This window comes from Pseudopipra pipra, chromosome 7 (assembly GCF_036250125.1).
Source record: "Pseudopipra pipra isolate bDixPip1 chromosome 7, bDixPip1.hap1, whole genome shotgun sequence".
Taxonomy (NCBI): Eukaryota; Metazoa; Chordata; class Aves; order Passeriformes; family Pipridae; genus Pseudopipra; species Pseudopipra pipra.
The window spans coordinates 31,646,304-31,663,236 of record NC_087555.1 but is presented as its reverse complement, the minus strand read 5'-3'; the positions used below and the strand labels follow the sequence as shown (position 1 = coordinate 31,663,236).

The following is a 16,933-nucleotide window of genomic DNA, read 5'->3' as shown; positions in this document are numbered from 1 at the left end:
TTTATCACACTCTGGATAGACATATATATATATGTAATATTATATGCATTTATATTATATGTATATATATTATATATACACACATGTATGTACTTAATACAGGCCTGTATTTTTAAAAAAATCCAGTCCAATCCAATCCAAAGACACTGTAAATTCCCCTGAAAGGGAAGTCTGCTATAACTTGCCAGAGGAATGGACCCAAGACACTGATTGCATTGTGGCCCAACGGTGTTCTGGTGTTCCTGCCTCAGGACACAGAAAGAGCCAGAGGCAGAGATGTGTTAAAAATATGCTAAAAATACTCCTGAGTTTAAAAGTATGCATTGCAGGTGCATAAAGACTCAAAAAGCCACTTGCTGTCATTCTAAAGAGGAAATTTTTTGACTTTTAACTCTGGAACCGGTGTAAATTATGTAATTGGAGCATAGGCATAAATAACTCCAATGTCATAGCATTTCCTACTTTCTATATCGGTTTACACACAACTGCTTAAAAAAGCTCCTCCTGGAAATGTTTTACACTGGGGTGAGCAAAATACCAAGTTCAGAATTTGGATTGGTTACCGTGTTTCTAACCTTGGAAATAATCTGCCATCATGGACCTGAAACAGATAATCAGAACAAAAATTTAGTAAAGAGTAAATATCAAAGAAAAAAAATAACAGGATGTTTTCTGGTTCCTACTGCTTCAGTGCTGCTGTCCAAACACAGATAGCTCTGTTCTTAGAGGAGCACTGGGCTCCAGCAAGAGATACTCGCTACTTATGCTGTACATCTGCTGTCCTCAAAGAACTGCTAAAGTCCTGGGTGTGGAAATCAGGTGAGCAGAAAATATGGCTTTTAATTTCCTAAACCACAAACTATCCAATTAAGGAACCTTAGGTCCTATTCAGTGTCTTTGGATAACTTGGTAGGAATCTAAAAATTGAAGTATATATCTGTGGATTTGGTAGCCTACCAAAATTCCCACTGGAAGGAAATGCAATGAATGCCAGCTTTGTATGATGTGATAAATAAGATCCCTAGATCTTTTGTAAACATATGACTTCCTCTATTTTTATTAATATCTAATTATCATATTCTTATCTCCAGAGTTAACTTGCTGTTGTACCAACTGCAGCTGTTACTTGTTCATTCTCCCCAAGAATCTAAAGTCAAACATCCAGTCACAGACCTGCTTCACGTAAGTAGCTGGTTGGAACAGTACAGCTGTAATTTTTATGTGTTCCATTTGTGTCACCAAGAATCTTAGAAACTCAAGCAGTATACATTGTATACTCAGTTGTTTACATGCCAGCAGCCCAGGACTCATTTTAGATTATATTTATTTATGCTTATTTATGGCAATGAGTGCCTTTTTTCCCCCTCCTGTCATCCATTCTTCACCAAAAGTTGTGATTCTATGCTTGATTCCCTGGTTGTTACTTCTAGAAATATTTTGAAGACTCATGTCAGCTAGAGTACATTTGAAACAATCAATCGAGTTAAAAACATGGCAAGTAACATTTTCTAGTAATTGCTTTACTGCATTACCTTTCTCCTTCAGCCTTTTAAATGCCTTTTCTTACAAGAAAAAAAAGTCGCAACTTTAAAAAAGCAGGTTTGTGATTAAGATATTCATTATGAATTCCACGCACATTGGTTGTTTGCAATGATTTTGTTTTTCCACTTGTTCCTCAGGCAGTAACAGTAAATTTATGTGTTTGTGGCATTTCTGCAGTTCTAACTTTGAATGAGACTCATACCATATATTGCATTATAAATACTGACTTACATTAAGTCCCATGTGTGCCTCTCATGTAGAAATGAAATAGACAGTGTAGTCATTATTCAACTTAATTTGCAATATTTATTACCCTTGGTGGATATGAATGTATTCGTTACATTCACAATAAATGACCTCTGGGTTTCAGAGATGTATTGTGTTAGGAAAGACTTGCAAAGAGTAAATAATACCATCCCCTTTCTCTCTAGGAAGCCTTTATTTCTAGTGCCACTATTGTGTCCTGTATCTAAATTTAATTTATGCTAAGCTGAAGGAGCTCTTGCTCATGCTATAGTGTGAAACAAGGGTAACATTTGTGTAAATGCAGTGAAAAAAAAAAGCAACTGTGTGACTTACCCTGTTGACATTCAGAGAAAAATACCTATAAGGAGCAGAGGTAGAGTAAACAGGAGATGATCTTGGGTAGTGTAAATGCTGACTTGTCCTTAGGATAAGGAAAAAGCAACAGAGTTCATTGTCACTCACAAGCAGGTGGTTTGTCTATGCTGTTGGTTGGTACACTGAAAAAAGTGAACTGCATAAGCATGACCATAACATCAGACTGTCAGGTCCTGTATCATCATTAACTGGAAACCACAAGAAAAGCAGGAGCAGCAGTAGAGTGACAGTTACACACCCAAAAAATAGGCATCTTTCCTAGTGTTTTCATGTTATTGAAAGCTGTTTACTTGTAGGAGTCAGAGCTAACATATTTTAATATTTTAAGTTTAGACTGAAAATGTCAGATGATTAGATTATGCATAAAACTTTGTATTCAACATTCATAATCCATAGACTAGTATGTCTAGTACTAAGCGTCCTGATAGATGTCAAGAGAAAGAAAATATTATTTTCATTTTAAAGCTGAAAATGGAGTGATAAAATGACTCACTTGAAGTCCCATGGGAAGTCTGCATTCCTAACTAACATGGACACACCACTGAAAACCCCTAATCATGATCAGTGTCATTGCAATGCACCTGTCCTTAATTTCTTGTCCTTACTGAGTACTGAGGTGCAGTCAGAGCACTTTAAAGGGCCTTTCAACTATTTTGAAATACCTGCCCACTTGTGTATTTTCTCTGAACTATCCATGCTAACTTTCCCCACATTTCTCTGGAGTAAGCTTAATTTTTATACTTTTTCTCACCTTTTAAAACCCCTTCCTTACAGTCAAAGGGCAAGTATCAGTTACAGGGACAGAATTCAGAAGGTACAGCCCCATTGAATATTTTGTACTAGCTAATACAGGGTAAAGTTTCTGGCAAACAGGGTTACTAATTAAATTATATGAAAAGGACACTGCTTTAAGAACTGACAGAGAAGTTGGATTTGAGATTTTACGATTATTTTAAACTAAACATTAACAACCTGGAAGTTAAGAGGGAATGGAAAGGAGTTTCTGTGTTAAAAAGAAAATAGGAAAAAAAGTGTCATTCTTAAAAGAAATATCTTAGGATACACTTCATAATTCCTGATGTTTTTCAGCAAAAATCTCAGTCTCACAGAAATTCATGTTGCAGGAGGTAATTTTATTCAATTCATAAATCCTTATAACAAAGATTTTTGCTTTGCCAATTATCCAGATATTCATTTCAGAGGAGATAATGAAGTATGTATTTCAGCTGATCTTATTTTAACATTTCACCATTCATGTGACAAAATGCCATACATAAAATCTTACATTGAGTTTTTTATTGGTGTAAAAAAATGATACCTCAAAATATTATGCATGCTCATGAATGGGAGTCTAAAATCAAAACCCATAAAATGTGTTATCAGAGGCTGTGTTTTTCATAAATGGCAGCTGTGCTCTCCTCCCATAATGTCACTGTCAAAGCAAAGTGAGATAATAAACCCCATTTTTCTTTGGCTCATTTTCTTTATAAATGATATAAAAAGAATTCATACGTTTATTACCTTATTGAAATGTTTTTAAACATTTGATACTTGCAGACAATTGCAAAATGTCCTTTCTGTCTAAGACTCACAATGGCTCACTGAAATGGATCCACATCCTTGTCTGCTTGTCTTTGGCTGTTAGACTGGATTGTTTGCTTTTAATTCAAAATATGGATATTGTAATTATCTGAGAACACTGTAAATGTGTGTAGTACCTTATTGGCTACATTTTGCTCTGAAGCAGTTATGCAGCATAACTTAAAAAGAAGAGCCAAGTCCTGTAATTCTAAACAGCACAATCTTACTACACAGTTACATTTTAGATAAAAAAAAAAAACAACATTGCTTTATCAAAAAAGTCAGTGTAAAAAATAAATAGGAAAATGAGTGAGAAATGTCTATTAAATCAGCCTGAGAATAGTTAAATAAAGCTACTTTCTCTGACTCTGGATTGCTGATAGGATCTTTGCAGAACATAGATAAAAATCCCTCCAGTTCTGGCTCAACTGACTGCATTTTGGAACATATTCAGTGCTGTATTTTCTGTTTCTGTGCCATCACATGAAAAATAGAGACTTTGCTTAAACTCTGTTTGCTTCTGACGAAAATTTTTTTAGTGGGAAATATCCTGTAGAGAAACAACTTCCACAGCATTTGTAACCCTTGAAATTTCTGTGTAATCACTCCAGAGAAATGTCCAGCTCTTGCTTCACCATGGCCAAGTGTAAGAACTCAGTGAGCTCATTGTGGAACTCCACACAGCTCTTTTTAGAGGCGTCAAGTTCAGAGCAAGAAATCCTGCTACATTTATACAGAGAGTACAGGTACAAACATTATTTTACACTCATTCCTGAGGTTTTCTGGAGGGCCTTGTTCCTGGCAGCTCTTTACTTTTTCACTGTTCTCCTTTTCAGCTTTTCTGACCTGTTTTCCCACTTTTATAATTCTCATTCCTGAAGCAGAACATGGCTGCAGAAGACTGAGGTCTGGGTGGGAACTGCATTAACAACAGTGACAGGATTATTACCTGGCTGTCTCTGCAAATGTCTTTTTTGATCTTTACTAACAAACAAACTCACTTGAACTGAGTTTAGTATGCATTTCCAGTGAGCAGAAGCAGATGTGTATTAGAGAGGCCATCCTTGTCCTCAGATTGTCATCTAAGGGATACTTGAGGTGTGCACATGCATAAGATCAAGGATTCATTTTGCTAGTTCAGCCATCTCAGGACTTTTACAGATTTAAAACAAAAGACAGAAACAGTGGTAAACTACAGCCAGCTGGAGAAACCTGACAAAGCTGCTTCAATCTTGAGGGATAAACAGAAATTAGAAACAATCATTCTCACCACTGTAGTTTGTAATGAATGCTTTTTTTTTAATTTTCTGAAGATGTCATTTTTTTAAAGGAACAACTGCAGTCATACATTGCAAATATACTGTCTTGCAAAGGAGCTAAGAATTTTGACAACTTTCTCATACACTTTAAAAGCAAAATTTTAGAAGTGGTAATCTTCTTCTTGCAATACCTCTATGAAAACCCTTGTGGCAAAACAAGCAGGGCAGGTGGCTGGTCTGAAATACCTAGCTCTTCAGTTCTAACTCAAGACAGCAGAAAATATTATAGAATCATAGAACTGTAGAATGGTTTGAGTTGGACCTTAAAGATCATCTTATTCCAACCCTCCTGTCATGGGCAGGGACACCTTCCACTAGATCAGGTTGCTCAAAGCCCCATCCAGCCTGGCCTTGATCACTTCCAGAAATGTGGCATTATCACATAAAAATTGATTTTAGAAGCCAGATGCCTGAATTTTGAGGTCTTGTTTTTGATAGTATTTCACAGTTCTCCACTGTGTTTTCTGATATGTATAATAGCACCAACAGTGTACCAGTTTTTTGGGCATCACAGGAATTAAATTTTACGTCAGCCTCCAGGCCTGAGCTCCTAAATAGACAGCTGAAATGTGGCTTCCTGTGGTTTGTCCTGATCAGCCAAACTGCTGGGTCAGTATCTGCTTTTTAAGAAACTTAATTTCTTTCCCTAAGTCTTTTAAATGTAAAATGGACTCGATTTATAAAGCTCCCATTACTTGCAATTCTGGGTTGAATACCTTGCGTTACACAGTTATTTATATGGCATTGAAACAGCCTTGGGCAAGATTGTAAGGCAGCACTCCTAGTGAGCCCTCATAAAGATGAGATGTTCATCTCATCTGGCAATTGCTGAGAACAAAAAAAGATAAATTATTTTTAACAGTACCTGGAAATGCTGCCTGCTAATAATAGAAGCACAATCCCTCTACCATGCCTCCCTTCTGTGCTTCCTCTGTAACATCCTCAGCAGTAACCTCGAGGCGGAGCAGCCTTTGCAGTACAGTTGGAATAATGTTGGCAGAAGCACTCCTTGCATTTGCTTTTCCTTTCAGGAATGAGTATGTTTTGTTTATCTGAGCTGCGTATTGGGACTATTTGCAGAGTGTCTTAAAACTTTCAAGGGAGACCTTCCCCACCTAAACCAACCATAATAAAGCAACTCTAAAATTTAATTTCTGCTGGTAAAATTTAATTTCTGCTGAAAGAGTGAGTTACCTTTTACTTTACTACACCAGTAAAATGGATACTAAACATATGTGGAAAGGTCACAGCTGGAATTGAAGGAAGGTTTTTCTTTAATCACTTGAGTCTGAAAAAAATGAAGGTATTCTACATTTGTGAATAAAAGCATTGATTTTTTTATCCTCTCTACAGTGTTATGTGTCGTGTTTCTATGAACTTCAAGTCTGTAGCTTTATTTTATTGTTTACAAGTATATGTATCTGTAAACCAAATACAGACCGAGGTTTTTAATGCAGGTTTAAGCACCAGGTGCCACAGAAAGGACATAAACCTCAGTGAGAATGAAGTCCAAATTTAACCCCACTGCCACTAGACATGTTCTGCTCTCTGCAGGACGTAGGTGTCCCAACACTGCACAGCAAAAGCTTTCACTGCTCCTGCACCAAGGGCAGATCTCACCAAACGTTTGCGAATTGTGCCACCAAATGGCTCTACCTGCTCAGACCTTCTCCACAGAGATCCTGCTCCCATGGTGGTTGTGGATGGGGTGTTTTAAGACCCCTTTCCTTAACAAGCGATTCTGGTATTGCAAATCATAACTGGAGTTTGGAGTAACCGAGCTCCTTGCCGTTAGATAATAAGAGAGTGACTAAGGCATCATCTAAATTAAATACCCCAAACATAACAGGTGGCTGCCTGGGTCATGCAGATATGTCAAACCAGGCAGGGAAGGTGAAAATAATTTTGGAGCTGATTGATCTGAATAGTTAGTCAAGACACAGCAGTGAAGAGGCAATAAGAAGCAAAAAGATTTAAGACTTAATCAACCTGAAGACGTCAGGCTTCATGCCACTAAAAACACAATATTTAGTGACTCACTTTTAGATCTGTACTGAATTAATAACTAGACTAGTCTATAGCTTTTCTTTGGCCATCAACAAACAAAAAATCAGCCACAAATACAAGATCTCTGTGTGGGAAAAGGTAAAATTTAAAAGAGGAACTTGATATGTAATTTTTAAGGCAGTTTTGACTGATGAGGGAAGAGTATAGGCAGGTACTGGCAGGACAAAAAGAATCTTATGCAGAAAGCATGATGGATTTGTTGAGGCTCACTACAATGAATATAGTATACAACAAAGTTATGAAAAGGAACATTCATAAATGTTTTCGTTGTTGACTTTGGATAAGTTCCTCTGACATAGAAAAAGCAGGTGGAAAAAAATATCTTCTCAGGAAGATTTGAGAAGACACAGAAAAAGAATGAGTGTGTCCTTCAAGAATGTGGTACTTAGGTGAAGAGAACAAACAAGAAGGAACTAAAATACCCTTTTTAAAAGTTGATTGGATTCAAGAAGTTTGTTAATTTCATATCATTTGTATGGGAAGGAGGAGGAAAGTTAATAAGGTTTCAGCTTCCTCCACAAAGACTTAGTAATCAAAGGTCATTAGACTATATATCTTACAGTAATTAATGTGAAATGAGTGCAATTAATGATCCTTCGTTAATGAGTCTGTTACATTAGATTAGTCAGCTTCTATTTTTGTCAGATGCTATTTAACATGCTTCAAGAAAGACTTTTTTTCAGACTTCAATCTTCATAAAAATTCTGTCTGGGAAAGTTTTGGAAATAGGAACTACTGATCAAGTTCTCCCAGTCTTTTGGTGAGTTCCTTACTGCCTTTGCTGAAGCAGATATCCACTGAATTATTTTGATTTTGGCTAGCTTCCAAATTTCAAAGGCCATCAGGTAGGCATTTATTGACAAATCAATGTGTGTTCAACTTCCACTTGGGCCTTTGAGATTTTTACTTCCACTGCTAAATATCTTCTGGGAAAAGAAATTCAAAATGCCCACTCAAAGCCATTTTTACTTCAGGATATTTTTTTAAATGTTACTCTAGGAAACTTTGTGAATTGTTGTTATATAGATTCTGTGCTTGCTCACAGTGAGGAAGCAGTGTGCAAGTGAGGATTCACTGATCTGCTGTGAACTTCACCAAGTCATTCACAATTCTCACTGTTCTCCAGCTGCTTCCAACATCCTACCTATGCATTGGGTGTTGTGAAGATCAGCCAGTCTCTAAAAAATTTATTAGAATATTTGTAAAGGACACTGAACTCTTCAGATGGAAAATTTAATACAAGTGCAAATTATAATTATCACAATTCCAAGCTATTTAGTATAAACACACAGCTAAAAGAAATTACTCATTAATGGACTATTTTCATGTTTCACTGAATCTGGATACTGAGTTGCTTTTTCCATTATTGGCAGCAAAATTAGAGCAGCATCTTTACTGTCAGATTTGACCCTTTCATCTCAGGTGATATGAAAGGTCTTATTGAAAAATCAGAAAAGCTGTGCTTGCATATTCATTAGTGGTAGTAATTTACTAAACCAGGTGCTAATTTTTTTGGTTATCATCTTGTTCTTTGAGTAGTCCAGATTGTGAAATTCTGCTGTTAGCCCCCTCTAGTGCAAGACAGATGAAGACTCCCCATAGAAAAAATTCTATAGGAGACTCATTTCATTCAAATTTTGCCTGTATGTGAGGATTAGTGAATTTCCCACAGTGTTTTTAATCCCAGTGACTTATGGTAAAAACATGTGCGTGAAAACTTTATTTCCAAAAATGCTGCCATGGATGGCATTGCTGTGGTGTGCCAAGAGCGTAACCAAAGCTCTATACCAAGTGAACACTGATGTGTTTAAACTTCACTATTCAATACAATACAATAGACTAAAGTACATATTTAATTGTTTTTTTACCTCAGGGACCAAATAGCCTCAGTTCTTAAAGGCAAAGTGAACAATTGCACCTGGTATTTCCAGCAACAGAAAAAGTTCTGTGTTTGTGAAGAAAAGATCAATGATCAGGAGAAAACCACTGGGGTAAACCATCCCTTTTATTGATCCAAGATTAATGTCAGCTGTTAAAAAAGAGAAATTTGAAAGCAGTAAAACACTAAAGATCTGGAACTGACAAGATGAAGCAAAATGTCCAGTGTAATTCAATATTCACAAGGATGCTGCTCCAACCAAAGACATATGTACAAACGAATCCTCCAAGGAGTGTTTAAATGAAGTCCTTACTCATTCTACAGTAAGACTCGGTCCAAAGAGGTGTTTAATGTCAACAGGTAACTGGACAAAGAGGAACAGTAGTATTGTACAACGTGAGAAACAAGTGAGCTCAAGGCTGAAAATACTAAGCCTACAAGAATTGCCCATTGATAAAAATACAGCTTCTACAGCCCAGAAAATCTGTGAATAAAAACAAGTCTGAAGTTGGAGTTTTATTTGAAGTCAACAGTTGATTACCTACTTCTAAAACATTGTCTTATGCACTCTATCAGTTTAAATGTCAGAAGGCATTACAAATCCCTCAGAAACATGACTTTTTAATTTCCCAGAGGTCCAAGACACTTTCATCAAAACCAAAATTTAATATTGAAATCATACAAAGTCTTTAAGGCTTGCTATATTAGGTTTTAGAATATGTTTTCTTATTTTTCATTCCATCTCTCTTTATAAACTTTAACATATGATATAATGTATCAAACCACCAAATATAAAGGGAAAAGATGTCAAGTGTACTACTATTACTGCCAGACTCGGAATCCATCTGAGCTCTTTGTTCTGTAATAATCTATGATACTAAAACTTCAAAGATGTTATTCTTTTTATTCCTAAATACCACCAGTTCTGATGCTTTATGTCAGTTCAAAATTGCTATGAAACTATTTGTTTTAAATTTGTGTATTTATCTTCTACATGCAGTATGAATAGGAAGCATGTCAAATGACTTTGGTTCTTTATTGATGTAGTGATATTTGCTTACTTATATTCTCATTATTGTTAGTAACACTATTGCACAAGTTGTAGTGTGGAAGTGTTTCTTGCTGAGACAATAAATTTCAATTCACAAAATTCTAGACAACATATTTTGCAACAGCAGACTTTATGGCATGAGGATGAGTTGTTTTATTGGGAAAAAAAAAACAGTTTTAGGTCTCCTTCTTGCCCCCTTCCTTAGGAAACACAACCAGAACCACATAGTGTTTAGAGAGCAAATCTGCCAGAATGAGAGGTTTTGTTGATGCTTATTAAAAGGAAAAAAAAAGAACAGAGAAATGAACATCTGAAATAATTCTGTCCAAAATAGCAATATGGGTACCACTCTTCATTGGGTCAGCTAAACAAAAGTAAATAATAACTTCTTAATTTCCTTAATGACAATGTGATTATCACCAATTCTTATACAAAGAGGCAAAATAGAGATGAAATTAATTCATGTCTTTAAACTCAGGGTACATGAACAGGTAAGAAATGAGAGCAATTCCACTTTTTATCACCCAATAATGGCAGGTAATCACCTACCCTAGAAAAGCCTGCTCTGTTCAGGCTCCCCAGATACATCTTCTACATTTTGTAAAGCCTGTGTTACTCAAAGTTGTTAAAATGTTTGGTAAGAATTATTCATTCAGTTATATTTCAATGAAGCTCGTAGAAATCCATCCATGACATTTCAAAGCACTACCCACCTAATCATGGCCTGTGCAGCCACCTCTCAGCTCTAAATTGCTTGGCAACGTCATGTTGTGTGTATAAATAGATGTCCTGTAAATTGTGTAAACCTGTAATTATAGAAATAAAAACGCAAAAATCAAGCCTGTGAGCATTCCAGTTGCTGATCATGTCTACCTCTGCACAGTGTGGGGCAGGCTTTTATATCTACATGGATCTTCAATTAATATTTCATTTTAATTGCGCTAATAATTGAAAACATGTGTAATGGAAGTCATGATTATATTGTTACTGAAATAAAAGTTGCAAAATGTTTCATTCTTATTCCTGAAACATCTTATTATAAGTAATATCCACTGTGATTTGCCTCTTCAATCTAGTCATACACAAAGAGAAAACTCCTAAAACACACACAAAAAAAAATCTGATGTAAATTTGCCTTTTGTTGCAGTAACAAATTCCTATCTGAAGAAAACTCTTACAGGTTTGTGCCAGAAGACAACTGAATAATTTGAAATTCATAGGCAAAATGTCTTTCTTTCCCTCATTCACCCTTGAAAAATTAAACAAACAATTCTTGGCATTTTCCAGATAGTAGTTTATTTTGCACTTTCCTAGGATGTTCCTCCTGCAGTGACATCGTTCTGAAAAACCACATGGCCTTTAAATATTGCAACAAACCCAGTGGTCTGATAAGCAGGTGGATTGTAGCATGTCTATCTCAGTCTATCTCACAGTACTTTCTTGAGACACACAAGACTAACATTGAATTCTTAAATCCCTAAATCCAGACAACCCCATGATATAAGCCTTTATATAAACAGCTCAAAAAGTCCTTTAAAAAGTAGAACTTGTTTACTTTTACTCAAATGGGAAGACTGTGTCTTGTTGCTTTGATCTTTAGGTGTTGTGGGTTTTTTCACTAATTTCCAAAATAAATATAGTTAGAAAAATAATATTATTTTTTTTCATTTACCTGCATGGGTTTTTTTTAGGTTAGTAGGGGTTTATGTTCATCTTTTTCTGTAGACAATAATCACGTCCTCTTTCAGTCTGAATTTTCCTGCATTTCTCCCATTTTTAGGTGAGTTCTTCATCCCTCTGATCCCTCTAATATTTTCTTCTGTACAATTTCCTCTGAAAACTCACCTTTACCCTCAGCCTGTGTTGAAGAGGACATACTACCTGTGTTTCTCTGTTCCACATTGACACTTTCATGGCTGATGTTGAGGTTCATAGTCATCCCATGATCTGCAGACCCTCCTTGAGCTACTGTTCCCAGACCTTTACCACTTTTGTCACTTCCAGCTGGTAAGATCCATTTTACAACAGAAATGTATACTGTTGAGCACCATGTGCTTGAACTTGCACTTCACTCCCCAAATCTATGCTGTCATTCCTCAGGGCTGTGCAGTCAGTGCAGCACAGTGATTATTATCAGTATTTGTGATGCCTCTCACCTTTGTGTCATTAGCAAATCTCAGACACATATTATTGTGCTGATGAAGTAAATGGAGGTTAAGGAAAGCCATAGCATAACCAGGTCATCATGGAAACAGTCCTTGGCAAATTAGTTTTCAACATTTCCCCTCATCTGCTACTTTCCCTTAGACACTTCATTTTTGCTATTCTTTGTACTCCTTTTATTTTTCAACTAGCCCCCATTTATAAACTCTCTTGTAGAATCACGTCAAATGCTCCATGAAATTCAGATGCAGGTAAGTTGCTGTATTTCTATCACACAGTTAACATAATGAAAATTATTTTGGTTCATCTGGCTGCATACTTTTCTGTACAGTACTGTTACTTTTTCTTCTATTTGTCATTTACCTTCATGCTTTTAATTATTCTTTCAGAGTAATGGATCAAAGTCAGACTAATAGACCAAGGTCAGTAGTGATTTCCTGAACCTCTGTCCTCACTCATCCCTCTTCCTAAATGCAGGTACTTCAATTGCTGTTTTTGATTTTACAGTGCCACTTTAATGGTTGTGCATCTGTTATAGAAATATAACAGCAGAGTCATGGCCCCCCTGGTCCTCCAGTCCTGCAGAAGGGCAGGAATGGGAATGTTATCCTCTGTCTGCAGCTACTGAGCTCCTCCAACGTTACTTTTCCCACCTTTACTGATCATCTGCTTTGCCATTTGCATGCTGAAAGTCTCAAAGTTAAGAGAATTTCAATGCAAATTCAGTACAGCTCTGTACAAACGTGATGGAAAATCCACTGATTTCAATAACATCACTCAGGTGTCTGCAGGTTAATGGTGCTTAAGAGCTTTTCTAGGCGAGGGCCTGAGGAAGTCACACGTTAGTGCTGCTGTGACTGTGAGCACACCATAAGCTCAGATATTTCTTTTACCTCCAGTTTTTCAGCTTCCTTGAGCAGCCAGCAACAGCCACAGCACATGTGCTGGCATCCAAGCAGGCCAAGTCAGGTCTATGACATGAAAATTATTTTTTCATGTTAAAATAAGTAAAACATTTTTATGGAGCTATCTATTCATCTGAGAAGTTATCTTTTCCTTTATGCATTCATTGGAAGATGTTTCACTGTTTCCTTAGTGATTTATTTCTGTGAATCTTGTTAGATTAAACATTGTAAGATTTATTCCTTCAGTAATATATTCCATGTAGAATTTAATTGTAGAACAGTAGGAAAAGAGCTGGAACAGAATAAAAACATATGGATGTAATTCAATTTTTATACCCATTTCAAGATTTTTTACCTTTGGGGGCAAGTGTGTTTGGGGATGGTGCGTGGAATACAAGCTATAAATTCTATTTGAATGATCAGTAATAAAAATAAATGATCTTATTAAAAAAATTACAATTAAGCAATGAAATGTTGCATGACCATATTAGATGACAATAGATGCCATGAGGCATATATATATAGATGAGTAGACAGAGTAACAAAAAGCTAATTTTAGTCAAAGAACATTCTCCATTATCCCTAGAAAATTTGGCATTTTTTGGCATAATTTTGGATTTATTTTCTTGCAATGGAGCTTTGAAATCAAGAGGTATTAGCATCAGAGGTCTTTTCTAACAGCACAGTTGTAAAAATCTGAAGAAATAAGAGGGCATTGTGGTCAGGATTTGCCCATATTGAGATATTTAAAAATTTTTGAAAAAAAAAAAAATTTCTTAAAGGTTCATTTTAAAAGTGTGATGAAACCCTTTCATAATGGACAAGGTTCTTCTCTAAGGAGTAATATATCTCACAGGGTAAACCATTCAAGAGAGACATTTTGGAATAATGTGCAGAGACCTGAAAATCTCATGGCTTCATGTCTTCCCTCCACATGGCCACTTCAGCACATTTATTTTTTGCTGGGGGAAGCTTACTACAAACAATTCTTGATGCTTTTATTACTGAAGTATTTGGAGTCCTTAGGCATGGTCTAGGTCCCTGGGCTGCTTGGCAATGTACAGAGCAGAGTAAAAAGCTGGACCACAACATAAAACAGTGCTATACTATCGATCGACTTGCCAACTCTACCACCCCAGCAGCCCAAAGGTTAATTCCTTGGATTCTCAGCAAAGGAGAGTTTCAAAGAGGAACCTGCTGGGGTGAGCTGTGATGCTGAAGCCATCAGGTGGATGCTCCATGGAAGTTGCATTGACCCTCTCATTGCAGGATGCTGCTAGGGAAAGCGTCCTCCCCCAGGCAGGTATAATGAGTTAATGTGAAAATGTGAAGTCCTTGAAAGTGGGAGTTGTATTTGAAGTCATGGGCGCTGGGGAGCTGTCAGGGTCACACCTGGCGAGAGGGAACATGCCAAGACCAACACAGTAACTGTCCAAGAGGCTAATGGAGAGGAGAAGAAAGTGTATTTAAAGAGGCAAAAGCCAAGTGCTGTTTGAAGCAAGACACTAAACTACAAGTCTAGACAAGAATATTCATCTCTATTGAGAACCAATCAGTGTAAACTGCAGCACAATTGAAATCTCAGTCTCAGTGAAAGAGAAGATGTTCATTCTGTTGGAAATGGAATATTTCTGTGTGTATCCAGCTAGTGCTTAAAACTGGAAAAAGTGAGGCAAACCTTCACAACTATGAATATGTCTAAGCCAGGATACTGCATTTACTCACTTCTTTTGATCAGACATAATGTTAAAAACCCAGCAAAACATATGACACAGTTTTTCAAACAGTTATATTTTTTAACAGGAGAGAATAGTTGTGTTTCATATTTTTCTTCTACTTTGCACTTAGAAAGATTCTTCTCCGGATCTGGTCTTCTTTATATTTCAACTTTTCCATCTGTTAAATGGCAGAGAAATTACTTATTATTTATGTTAAGAGGCAATGAGTGGATCTGCTAAATAGTTTGAAAATCAGCAGTACCATGGATTTGATTTTTAGGCACAAGGGGTGGCTCTGAGGCCAAATGGCTTTAATAGAACCAGCAGACATTGAACACTAAATGTACAGGTCTTTAAGTGTTTTTTTCCCCCTGGGTTAATATCTGTAGATGAAAAGCAGATAATTTTAATTTTATAATTTCAAGTTTCTTCCCATAACTTTTAGCCATAAGGCAATTTTCAAATTTCTCATCTGAGTTACAGACACATGGATCAAGACCCAGTCTCCATCCCAAGCATTAGCATTTGTTCCTGCACTTTAATCCTGGGCTTTTGGCTTTTTACTAGTGATCTCACAGGCATCATATTTCCATTCATAATTAATAAGCAAATATTTCATTCAGTGTTGTCAGTGGGTAGTATTAACATATTGTACATCATGAGTTTAAATCAAAATAGACAAAAACTAATCCTTGCTATTATCTTAGGAGATTTTGCAGATGTCAAACAGGCTGGAAGATACCTGAACATTATTTTTATGGAAAAGATGAAAGTGTTTCACAGCATATTGATCTGTGCCTGACCATGAATGATTAATATCCTTTAGGTCCAGCTTCAGACTTTTTTAGATAACAGCCAAGAAGCAACCTATGATCTCATATGTCATATCTATTGATAGATCAAGAGATAGCTATATCTATATTACATATAGATATAGTTGCCTTTATCATATGTCACATCCTGCATTATAAATCAAGGCTTGGCAAAAAAGAAGGTACAGAGATGCCAGATTTCTAATGTATTTTTTTTAGTATTTATTAATTCTTATTTTTATTTTTGACTGAGATTCACTTGACATATAATTTCCTTAATTTTCCTCTGTATTGAAAAATTGTCAATTCTACTGAGATGTATTATAGAAAGAATGCCAACTCCCCATTACTGTGCTTGAAAGAGGCCCTTATTAAGGGATTAAGTTTTTAAAATCTTCTTTGCCTTCTAATATAATTAAAACAAGTAAAAAGAAAAACTTGAAGTTGACTAGGAAGTTGAAATGGGGAAAATGGGGACAAAGGATGAGTAATTCTTGCAGAACAAGGACTTGCCTTTGTATCTTAACTGAGTATTGGAGATTTCATGTTTCTGGTGAGAAGGAAGAGTAAAATCAGTATATCTCAATCAGCCACACTTAAAATTGATATATTAAGGAATGTAAGTTGCTACATTAATCATCCTTTCTCAAAATTTTCATAGAACTAAGTATTTATTTCATCATAGAGTTCATATGGTTCGAGGATATCCAAAGGTATCTTCCCTTTTCCCTAGCTATCATTTCTGACAAATGAACCTCATTATCTCAATAGAATAATTCTGCTTTCATTGCCAAGCACTGTAGATTGCTTTTAATGCCTAGATTATGTTTCCGGTCTAATACCTAGAAAAATAAGAACCATTTTGAGAAGCTTTCAAAATAAGTCTTATGACCAAGTCAGACTGCAAAGAATGTGTTGGGGTTTTTTAAGGAATGACACTTAACAACTGAATAATATTGGAGCTGCCCAAGTCTTGCGCACAATTATACATCCTGCTTTATATTGGTGCTGGAAAAACATTAAGTAAAAATTACTGTAAATATGTAATCTGAGTAATTCGATATGTTAGACTGAAACATTGCCTGACTGTCACATCCTTTGTGAAGCTGTCACTTTTCTGGAGTACTTATATTTCCATTGCAATAATCCACTGTGAACCAGTAACAAAAGACAGGTAAATATGGAAATTATAATGCCTGAGGAAAACCTGCTCAGTACAATCAGAACCAGCTCAGACAAGAGGAATTCGATTCTCTTCCTCTCCTTCAGAAACAC

General features: G+C 36.1%; 1 long non-coding RNA gene across 1 annotated transcript in view; it reads right to left on the bottom strand.

Annotated features, from left to right (window-relative positions):
- Positions 1-14,900: 14,900 nt before the first annotated feature.
- LOC135417410 (uncharacterized) overlaps positions 14,901-16,933 on the bottom strand; it is a 45,441-nt gene continuing 43,408 nt past the window's right edge. The window contains exon 5 of the long non-coding RNA XR_010432019.1: positions 14,901-15,024. This is a non-coding gene — a long non-coding RNA (uncharacterized LOC135417410). The remainder of the gene's footprint in view (positions 15,025-16,933) is intronic.